We start from the raw sequence: 12,134 nt of genomic DNA on the forward strand, positions 1-12,134 counted from the left end.
TGAGGCAGCCCGTCGATGGCTCATGCGCCTTTGTGGCATACTAATTGGATATGGAATAAAATAAAAGATCTTTTCGCAAAGAGATATAAAAAATATTGTAAAGCCACAAACCAAAAATGAAATATTTCTACTGACTCTTGGAGATGATAAATTCCTTAAAAAAAATAAGGCTTAAAAAATAAAAAATAATGTTTAAAAAATATTTTTAAATAATAGGGAGCAAACAAATCAGCAGATGGAAGTCTTAAAACTAATTGCATATTTCAAAACGTAATTGTAATGAGATAAATATTGTTTCAAAATTTTATCTAAGAAAAATATATGTTTAGCATATATTAGATTTTTTTTTGCATATTTCAAAATGTAATTGTAATGAGATAAATAATGTTTCAAAAATTTATCAAAGAAAAATATAGGTTTATCTCATATATGTTTATTAGATCATTTTTTAAAAGTTAAAAGTGTGTATATATAAAAACAGATGTTTATATTTATTAAAAGTATATTTAATTAAAAAAACATATATCTTATATTTATTAAGAGTATATTTAGTTCAAAAAAGAGAAAGTTGAGAAGGCTAAGGCAATTTTTTTGGGTTCAAAATGCTTAAAAGGTTATGCTTATTTTGAATGTTCTGTTTATTTTGAATGTCATTGAACAATAAACGTGAATGAAAATATATCTGTTAGATTTGTTGGTAATACAATTCGATACCTTTTAAGTTAAAAGAGAAACACGAGAATGTTGAAAATGGTTAAGAACTTGTTGAAAAGGGTTAAGTACATTTTTATCCAAAATACATATAACATATGTTCACCATGCATTTCAATTAACAATGTAGTTAGAAGAATGAAATATATATTTTATATTCACTAGTCTTTTAACTCACAAACAATATATGCTTTATTAATATGATCAATGCAAAATTTTCCAACTCACAATCATTTTATTAGAACTCTTACCTAGCAAAATTTTGAATAATGATCATTTAATTCTTTACAAAAGATCATGATTAATATTTTGAAAATTGGTTGTCATTGATGTCAACTTAAGCAATAAGCAACATAAGCCCCTCTTTCTCCACCTTTGTCATGGCATATGACCATGAGAAATCATGATACACCATCATCATCTGATAGTACTCGTCATGTCGTTTCTCATGGTAGGTGGCACGCCATGTAACTCCTCACAGTTGACGAGATATGCCTTCTCAAAGTTGATGCCCCGAAAGTGTGATCATGGTGTCTAAATTTGAATGGCGTCTTCGTCGAAATTTGACATATCAAATTCATAAAAATAAATTATGCTATGGGTCAATGGTTGTTACAAATTTTTGACTAAGTTGGCCCTCTAAAAGAAAAAAAAGTCATTGTGAAAATTATCTCAAAAAATGTGTTAAGGTTAGCCCTATGAAAAATATAAATTTATAATTTTCTTTGTCACCTAATTTTTGGATCGGCTCCAAACTTAAGGGGTTTTAGTGAAATTCATTCCCCTGCCCCCCCTCTTTCATGTATATATAGGGCACTTGATTTCCCTCCAAAATCATCATTTTCTCTTGCATTATCCCATGTATTATCTCTAAGATTTCCTAAGGCCATGGATTGTCACGTAGATCTAGAGAAGGAGATCAAATTTCTAAGGGTTTAGGCTTCATTGTTTCATCTTTTATATGGTGTTTTTGCTAGACAAAAGTCAAGTTCCTAAGGCTTATTATGAGGCCATTCTCTAAGACAAAACTTGGTTGTTTCTATTGCAAATTTCCAGCCCTTCTAAAGCCTAATTAAAGGTATTTCCTGAGCAAAATTTCGACCCTCGTGAGACCTGATTAGAGGCTTGTTTGAGGCCACGTCTAAGGAAACAAGGCTGAGTTGGTTGTGGGAAATTTTGAACCTGTTTGAGGTTATTTTGATTGCAAGAAAACATTTATTATAGGGCCACAATATCCCTATGGAATAAGTCAGGAAGATTGTTGTGTCTGAATCTTTGATGCCACAGGTTCACTGTTGTCATAGATGTTGAAGTTAATGCTTGACGTGGTGCGCTTATAACATTAAGCTTGTACAGACCTCCAACTCATATTCCTGTCACAATTAGCTTCAAATGATCCAACAAATCATTAATAACACAATAAGATTTAAAGAACTCTTAAGATTTTGGTATGTAATCATAAAAACAAAGATTAGATTCTTTTTAATTCTTGTTACATACATCACATTTTGAATACGTCTGATATTACCATTATGCAATATTACAGGAATGTTTCCATATCCTTTGAACTGATATCCCCTGTCATCACCAAGGTAGATATTAGAACTACTGTTGGTCTCTTTAAAGTCTTCAAACCAATGTCTATTGTGTGTCATGTGAGTGGAAGCTCCTGAATCCACAAACCAAATTTCTGCTTCATCATTCTCAGCAAAGAAAGCAGAATCAGACACAAACAGTCTAAGGTACTGATTCTGATCTTGATTAGTAAAGTGCCTTGCATGCTTCTTATATCTATGTCGAGCTTCATCATTCTTTTTCTTATAAAAATTTTGAGCAAAGTGAGTTGGAAGGGTTTAATCCTCCCTTTGATCTAATATATAATAGCTTCGATTTGATAATTCCTCTCGGCTTTAAAATAGTAAAAAATGCCTCTCTCCGATACAAGCCACACGATGATCACAACACACCACCATAGTTGAACAAATAAAAAAAACATGCTCACTCATCCACTTATAGCAAAGCGCCAGGCACATATAGGCTCCACCACGCATGTTGGGCATGGAATCCCCCCAAGGCATGTTTTGGGGCTTAAAGCCCAAGTTTTGAGCAAGTCTTTTGTAAAATCTCCGCGAATTGCGGGCACAGAGCACGAAGTCATAATAGAGTCACATGGGTGTCCACCCTAGTTTTGTAATGTAATGTCGGCTAGATAGACCTACCCATAGTTCACAGACCATGGGATTGTATAAATAGAGTGAGGCTCTAAGTGTAGAAAATAACGAATAACTAAGAGAGATGGAAGGAGGAGAAGTCTAAGTGATTGAGAAAAAGTGTAAAGTGTGTCTGTGGGTCGTAGAGTAGGAGAAGGCTTTGCAGTTATGTGTGTAGAGGCCTACTAGTCCACAATTGAGTGCGCGGACCCCTGCAGCTAAGTGCGCAGGGCAGGTCGAGTCTGTAATCGTTGGGAAAATCAATAAAGAGAAGTTTTACTAATTTCTGTGTATCTTTTTCAGGGTTAATGAATGATTGAATATAATTTGCAAGTATAGTGTTTCTTTACTGTGCGGACCTGTATGAATATTTTGTATAACTAATTATTACATAAAGCATTCAAGTAGGCGAACATAATTAACTAATATCAGAATATAAGCAAGATCTTGGGTAATAGCATAGAGCATGATGCACAACACCTGGGTAGGGCTATGCGAAAGCAGTGTATCAGGCCACGAGCAACGAGAAAGTGCACAAAGGAACCTATGCACAGGGACAAACAATGGACCAGTCGAACTCATCATACATCTCCAAGGTGTGGAAACCTGGTTCTAGCACCCTCCCATACTACTTCAGGTGAGACCTTAGTCCACGCTTCGCGGACTGTTGCCGAAAGGGCCAGTAGTATTGGGATTTGTTTGGCTAATTAACTCTGAATCTAGGTCAGGCCTCAACAAGCCAACAAATGGTTCTGTTACCGGGACCAGGATCTGCATAGAGATGTATGATGTTGTACCACTGGAATCCGACAAAGAATGGAATTGAAGATTGGTTGGACAGAAAAATTCACGAGTTTGCGGCGCAGGAAAATAAGAACCCGCAATTATCAAAGGAAGAGTAGTTAGACTGCTACTTATACACATAAACCCACGAAATTTTCTTTGCATCCTTCCCCACTGAGTTGTATGAGTGGATCGCGAAGCTAGAAAACAGTCAAGGAAGGTGTAAGCTCGACAGACCTATTGTGTGGACTCCAGAATTGGTGCGCAGACTGGAAGCATCAGAGGGTAAGATTGTGCCGGCTACTGATCACTAGCTCGATTGAATTATAGGAGGATTCATCACTAAGTTCGCGGTAGATACTTTAGTCAGCTACAGCGAGGCAGAATGAAACTTCCTCAAAGGACCGCGAGGTAAGTACGTTAAATCTTTCAACACTTGGATTAAAATGCTACTGTGTGAAAACCGGGTTATGCGAATATATTGATGTTTAGGGTTGCACGGAGTGGGAGAGTCTACAAAAACGAAGGTAGCATAGAACTAGAAACTAACCATTTGATTTCACCTCCGCGAGAGAGTGATGAAGAGCTCCCGAAGGTCTCACCAAGAAGTGCAATCAGTTTGATAAGGCAGAGAATTCCGTGCATACCACCCCCACCCACACCACTGCCAGTTTCACTAGCTTCACCCCAATCTTCGCCATTACCACCTCCGCCACCACCGCAATTCAATATGGCAAGCATGATAAAGTTGCCAGTGTTCAAGGCAATAGGGAATGAAGATCCAGACCAGTTTTGGTTCGTGATAAGGGCTGTACGGTTAGCGCAGGGAGTCATGGATGAAAATATAAAGATAGCGACGTTGGTGAGCATTCCGCAGGATCACATGCCAACCCGGTACATTAAGAATTCCAATGACAATCCGAATGCGGGGATCACAGATATCCAAGTTGGGATGGACAAATAATTTAGCAGGACAAAGTCAGAGACACATTCGATCATTGGATTCAAGGAAATCGCAATGATTCTAGGCAAGACCCCTTGGGAGTTGGATCAAAGACTGAAGTGTACAATTGGTGAAGTTAATATGACCTTGACGGATGGGCAACACCGCGCATGGTTTGTAGCATCACTAACACTGCATCTAAGGAATGCGTTGTCACAACAGAGGCTAACCACTCAGGTCGAGGCCTTGGAGATCGTGATGAGGCTGCACGAGACCCCGATACAAGATCCTAACCTGGGAGTTCAGTAGATCCACGCGCAGTTGAGAAACTTGTGCCTTGAGATGCAAAGTCTGAAACAAGACATGACAACTTGCCCAGAAGTGCGTGAGAAGGTATGGTGTGTAAAGTGCAAAGGACAGAGACATGATAAGGACCATTGCCCAGTGTTCATGAATTACCTTGCGAGAGGAGGACTAATGCCATTAAGACTAGAGGGACAAGTAGGACCAAGCACGGTGCCTACATTATGGTGCACGATTTGTCAGATAGGAGGAAGACATGCTACAGATAACTAACATCTACTACAAAAGTATATGCAGAATTCACAACAGTTGTTCTGTAATTTCTGTAGGTTGGTAGGACATGATGAGTGCGCCTGTAGAATTTATGAACTGATGACGGATCAAAATCCTACCTATAGAGTTCAGGCTGAAACCCAGACCCTTGATAAAAATGTAGGAATGGCGCGCACTGGATTTCAGGGGCACAGATGAGGCCAAGGTAGAGGGGGACTAGGAAGAGGTCGCGAACAGCTAATATGTTACAATTGCGGAGGGTTGGGGCATTATGCCCGCGATTGTACAAATCCAATGAGACCATCATGCTTATATTGTATGAAGTTTGATCATGAGACATAGGACTGTCCCACACTGATAGCGAGGTTGCACGATAAAGGAGCACTCTAGCCTCCCCTGACTTAGAACCTACAAATGATGAGGTCTGAGCCGCACGAGGAAGACCCTAATGTAAATATTGTGCTCCGGAGTGGTATTACGATAGGGGATGACAAAGGCAAGCAACCTTAAGAAAGTACTTGGGTTCGCAAGGCTCCAACGAAGGAACCAGAATTTGATTTGGAGCGTGCTAAGGAGTCCTTCATGGAAGCTAAGAGGAGCTTCATGGATGCCTCCACTTCAAGAAGTAAAGATAGACTAGAGCCAAAAATGGACCCATCGATGCTCACTACGTTCTTAGAGACATGCATGAAGCTGCTGCGTGATAACAAGGCTATAAAGGCACTACAATAACTCATAACTAGATGCATTGGGACTACGCGTAGTTCAGAAGCTCAAGAAGCACACGACGTGAACAGGAAGGGAGATGAGATTGACTGCGCAGATCTGGGAATATGAGATGGATCAAGTGATTTTGGATCTAGGATCGAACGCAAACGTCCTGCCAAAACAGGCATGGGAGTGCATGGGCAGGCCTGCGTTGCAATGGTCTCCTATCCAACTATGAATGGAAAACCAACAAAAGATCCTACCTATGGGGAGACTGCAGGGAATCAGAGTAGATATCGAAGGATCAAGCGTGCTAGCAGATTTCAAAGTGATAGAGATTGTTGATGATAGTAATCCCTACCTCGCACTACTAGGAATAGATTGGGCCACTGACATGAATGGAGTGATAAATCTAAAGAAGCGCAAGATGATTTTTGAGAAAAAGTCACTGCGTGTAGTGGTACCTTTAGACCCTACAGAAGGATCGCACTACATAGAGCCAGTGCATGACTACGACAACGACGATGATCTAGACTGCATCTACAAGATAACTGCATGCAAGAAAGACTGGGTAAATCCAACAGCGGATGGTTGAATCTCATGGGAGTTTGAAAGCTTTTGTACATCAGACTATGACGAAGAGATAGAATGATGGCAGAAATGGTTACACGAGGTAACCACACTCAACTATAACATGATGACAAGATCGTTGTGATATGTAACAACATAGATAAGAGATCTACCTATGTACTACGGGTTAGGTGAAGTGGAGGTGTTCCTGTAGAAATTTGAAAGAGAAGTGCTGGAACAACAATGTTTCGACTCTCTGAAATTTGTACTGCACGCTACGCTTGCAAGGTGGTGGGGTACGCACTAGAAGAGTTTTGAGGAATTGCATGACTGCCGAAGGATGACGCACATAATATTTGGGAAGCCTCAGATGCAATTAAAAGAGAAGTATGACAAACGAAACGGCCCGCATGCCCACCTTTCCAGGTGAATACAAGCATATGGTGCGAAAATTTTTAGAATGCACACAGTACTCGTGGTAGGAGACACAATCTGTAAGCAAGTGCGGGAAAGACAATGGCGCGAATGACCCCTCTGGCTGGGACCACAAAGTATGGAAAGACCCAGTGTGCAGAAGGACATCCACACGAAAGCCTTTAACCAAGTATGAAAAGCGATGAAAAGGTCTACAATACGAAGTGGACTGATTGGGACTTGCGTGTACCAGCATTTCTATGGGCTTATAGGACCGCATCCAAGCACCTAACCCCATAGGCACCTCCAAGGCTCCAGTATCAAGGAACCATTGTAAATCCTATAATACAGGGAAATGTTGGACCGTGCATACTAGCACCGGTAGATACGACTGTTCGCGGAACCCTGGAAGAAGAAATCCAACTGGGAAACTCTAGGCTCCAGGAACTTGAAAAGGAAAGGGTACAACTAAGAAATAAAAGCACTCTAGTGGATGCGGAATTCAAGAAGCTGGAGGATGAAATAAGAGAAGATTTCCTCGATAAAAATACCAGGATGATAAGACTGGGTGCGCATAATCACCGTGACAAGTTTGAGGACTATTGTCATGGATTGATCAGTCTGATTCCTTGGCTTCGACTGCATATTACTAAGCAAAGTAACCAGGGTGGTGCACTACAGATGATAAGGTACGTGATGCTGCCAGTAACAGAGAAAGTTGGGTATTTACTAGGGAGAATGATGGATGACCAGAGGAAACCATACTTGGGTGGTGTGGCCACCTGACTAGCCGAGAGAAGTACAGTCTTAACACTCCAAGCAGTTGAAAGGAAGTGTGGGACTATAAACTACTCTACCCGGGAGTTGCACGATGTTGGAGCTACATGCATAAACAAAAAGTCACAAGGTACGCGATTGTGCACGGGGGGGCAGCGCTACCACGCAGGTTTACTATGAAGTGACCATTGAAGTCACTATTCACGATGGGATGCTCAACCTGAGGCGAAATGGAGTGGGCGGTAGGCTATAGGTTTTAACCCCATACAAAAATTACCTGCATATGAATTCTAAAACACATAAAATAAACAATGCGAGAGCATAACACATAAAACACATATACACAGATATTTTCCCCTGGATCCCAAAACCGGGACTACTAGCTTGATTTTTCATTATGTTCCTTTCAATGTTATAATACATATTTATACATGCCGAAGCATCCGATACCATGGACCGAAAACCATCACGTCCAATACCATGGACCGAAAACCATCACGTCTAAAACCGTGTGCGAAAATCATGCACAAAACCATAGGTGGGTCCGCCCAACCTAACATAGGGTCCAAAACCAAAATTTTCTGGGGTGCTGCCTCGGACCCAATAGAGTGGGGTTACGGGTACCCCTGAAACCCCCTGTGACCTCCCCCTTCTAACCCCCGGGTAACTACGTGGGCTAGTCATGGAAAGAATATAACACAACTCAACATTCTCCCACTTGTTTTTTTCTTTCCATAGGGGGCCACAAGAGAGCTTAGTCATTTATCCAGCCCTACAATGCCCATTGTTTCTCTACACCAAGAGAACTTCTTAGAGCTCACAGATTTTGTCAATTCATCTGTAATATTCTTCAAAGTGTCCACCTTTACAGTCAAGGGATCTCTACTTGAATGGTTCATGAGGCACAATACTTGCTAAGGTTTTGCAAATGGGGTAGCAAGCTAAGTGGGCTTGATTGTGGGGAAAAACTCCACAGTTAAGCGCGCTTGAGCCAGAGGAGTTCTGGGATGGGTGACCTCTTGGGAAGTCCTGGTTACCGGGTGCAAGCCCCGGAAGTGATGATTGATGCTATGTGATTCGTTCTCCACATTTCACTAGTTTCAATCCCACTTCTTCACCCCTGTGAGCATCACCCGATGCAATGAGTGCTAAGTGAACTATTCAAAAATCATGAGAAATTAGTCAGTTACGACTACCTCTCATGGAAATGGTCATACGTTTGAATGACTTACTTAACGCAGTTGAATCCCAAAAATGATATCTAATATAATGCACTGCGTAAATCCCCCATACAACAACACCTTTTTGTCTTCTATCATATCCCTCACAAAGTGATACTGAACATCAATGTGTTTTGTCTTTGAATGATATGTAGGGTTCTTTGCCAAGAAAATTGCACTTTGGTTGTCACAGTCTATCCTTATAGCTTCCTGTACTAACCCCATACTTGAACAAAATCTTTGCAACCAAACTGCTTCCTTTCTTGCATGAGTGGCTGCCATGTATTCCGCCTCCATAGTTGATAGTGCCACTATAGATTGTTTCTTACTCATCCAACTGACTGCACCTCCAAATAGGTTAAACACATACCCACTTGTAGATCTTCTCTGATCTAGATCTCCAGCCCAGTCTGCATCAACAAAGCCATGAATATCCAACACCCTGTCCAATCCTAGCCTTCCTTGGTAGCAAAAACCATAATTACTAGTGCCATGCAAATACCTGAAAACCCGCTTCACTAATGTCCAAAGCTCCTTCCCTAGTTTTGACATAAACCTGCTCAATACTCCCACTGCATGTGCAATGTCTGGTCTAGTACAGACCATTGCATACATCAGGCTACCGACTGCACTTGCATATGGAACATGGGACATGTCCTCTTCCTCTTCTTGTGTCTTAGGACACTGTTCAACAGATAACTTTACACCTATAGGAATAGGAACCTTCACTGCTTTACTATCCTGCATATTAAACCTCTAGAGTATTGAATCGACATACTTCCTTTGGTTTAACCAGAGATTCCTCTTTTCCCAGTCTCTTTTAATTTCCATGCCCAAAATATAGTTTGCAGCGCCAAGATATTTCATGTCGAATTTGGAGGACAATTGGGTCTTCAAATCCTGGATAATTTCTTTGTCATTTCCAACCAGCAACATATCATCCACATACAAGACCAAATAAATAACACGGTCACCAATTAATTTAAAATACACACAGTGATCTTCTTTGCTTCTGGTGAAGCCAAGTCCCCGTATAAATGTATCAAGTTTCTGATACCACATCCTTGGTGACTGTTTTAACCCATACAAAGACTTCTTTAACTTGCATACCAATTCTTTCTTACCCTTTGCCGCAAAGCCTTCAGGTTGCTTCATGTAGATTTCCTCTTCCAGATCCCCATGAAGAAATGTTGTCTTCACATCCATTTGTTCTACCTCAAAATCAAAAGCAGTAGCAATAGATAAAAGTAATCTAATAGAAGTTACCTTGGCAACAGAAGAAAAAATATCACCAAAATCAATTCTTGGCACCTGGGAATAACCTTTTGCTACTAACCGAGCTTTGTATTTCTCCACCTTTCCTTCTGCATTTGTCTTCTTCTTGAACACCCATTTGCTACCAATGGGTTTCCTTCCAGTCAGCAACAACCATGGCCTCTTTCTAGAGTTTTCCATCCTCTGAATCTACTACTTCCTTCACAGTTCTAGGATCACCATCAGTAATAGATAAAGAAAAATTTTAATAGAAAGCAGATGGAGTATACCTTTCTGGCTGCCTTCTTTCTCTAACTAATCTTCTCACACCCAGAGTTTGTGGCTCTTCATCTTCTGATTCCTCCTCTGTTGTAGAGTCTGATTCTTCCTCCTTTAGCTCAAACTCTATCTTCTCAGGTTCCTTTGGTTGGAATTCATGTTTAATAACATATTTCACCTCTCTAAACACCACATCTCGGTTGTACACAACCTTCCTTGTTACTGGGTTCCAAAGCTTATAACCCTTTAAACCATCCTTATACCCAATAAAGATGCACTTTTCAGATTTACTATCCAACTTGGTTCATTTCTCCTTTGGAACATGTACATATGCATCACATCCAAATACCCTCAGATGTGAAAGAGAGGGTTTCTTACCAATCCATACCTCTTGTGGAGTTTTATCTGCCAAAACTGATGAAGGATATCTATTGACCAGGTAACATGTTGTCTCCACCGTCTCTGCCTAGAATTCCTGTCCTAACCTGGCACCACTGAGCATGCTTCTTGGCCTTTCCATCAACATCTTGTTCATTCTTTCTGTGACTCCATTTTGCTGAGGTGTATATGGAGTAGTCTTCTGCTATGCTATACCACACTTCTTACATAATTCTTTAAATTCCTTACTGTAAAACTCTCCACTGTTATTTTTCCTCAACACCTTTATCTTCTTCTCTATCTAGTTTTCCACCAGAGCCTTGAATTCTTTAAACCTGTCAAAGAATTTAGATTTCTTCTTAAGGAAATATATCCATGTATTCCTTGAGAAGTCATCTATAAATGATACATAGTACATAGACTTACCCAGTGATGGAACCTTCACAGGTCCAAACAAATCACTGTGCACAAGCTCTAATATCTGTTTCGCCCTCTTAGTACGGAGGGGAAACTCACCTGATTCTGCTTCCCATATACACAATTTTCACAGAAATCAAAATCCAGAGAGCTATTACTCATACCTTCTACCATACCTTTACCATGAAGTATTCGAAGGCCCTTCTCTCCAATATGTCCAAGCCTTTGATGCCACAACATGTTCTTCTCTCCAGAGACCACTAGATTTTCTGCTCCACTTTCAGGAACCACAGAACTGTTGCACCCATCAATAATAGTGGTACCTTGCAGCTTGTACAAAGTCCCAATTCGAACTCCCTGCATCAATACCAGTGCTCCCCAAACCATTTTGCAGGTATCCTTCTCGAACACTGTTTTTATACGCACATCATCCAACTTGCTTATAGAAATCAGATTTCTAGCCAATGCAGGAATATGCAGAACACTTGGAAGTGTTCTAACACTTCCACCTTGCAACTTAAACTTTACTTTTCCATGACCAACAATTCTAGCCTTCCTGTCATCTCCCAAGAAGACATCACCACCATCGTATTTCTCATACTTGCAAAACCACTATCTATGGGGAGTGAAGTGAAAGGATGCACCTGAGTCAATCAACCACGCCTCATGATCTACATGTGTACTTGAAGAAGCCAAGTACACATCCCCACCTTCATCTGAGGTGGTTTTTGCCTTTGCAGAAGGAGCATCATCATATCCCTTTCCTTTATCAGGAGCTTTAGATTTATAGTCCCTTTTCTAGTGCCCTTCCTTTCCACATTTCCAACACACCACCTTTACAGGGTTTCCTGGAGATTTAGATCTCCCACTCGATGACTTATTTTTGTTTCTGTT

Source organism: Pinus tabuliformis, chromosome 8, assembly GCF_031772625.1.
Source record: "Pinus tabuliformis cultivar Carrire ecotype Pingquan chromosome 8, CPIR1, whole genome shotgun sequence".
Taxonomy (NCBI): domain Eukaryota; kingdom Viridiplantae; phylum Streptophyta; class Pinopsida; order Pinales; family Pinaceae; genus Pinus; species Pinus tabuliformis.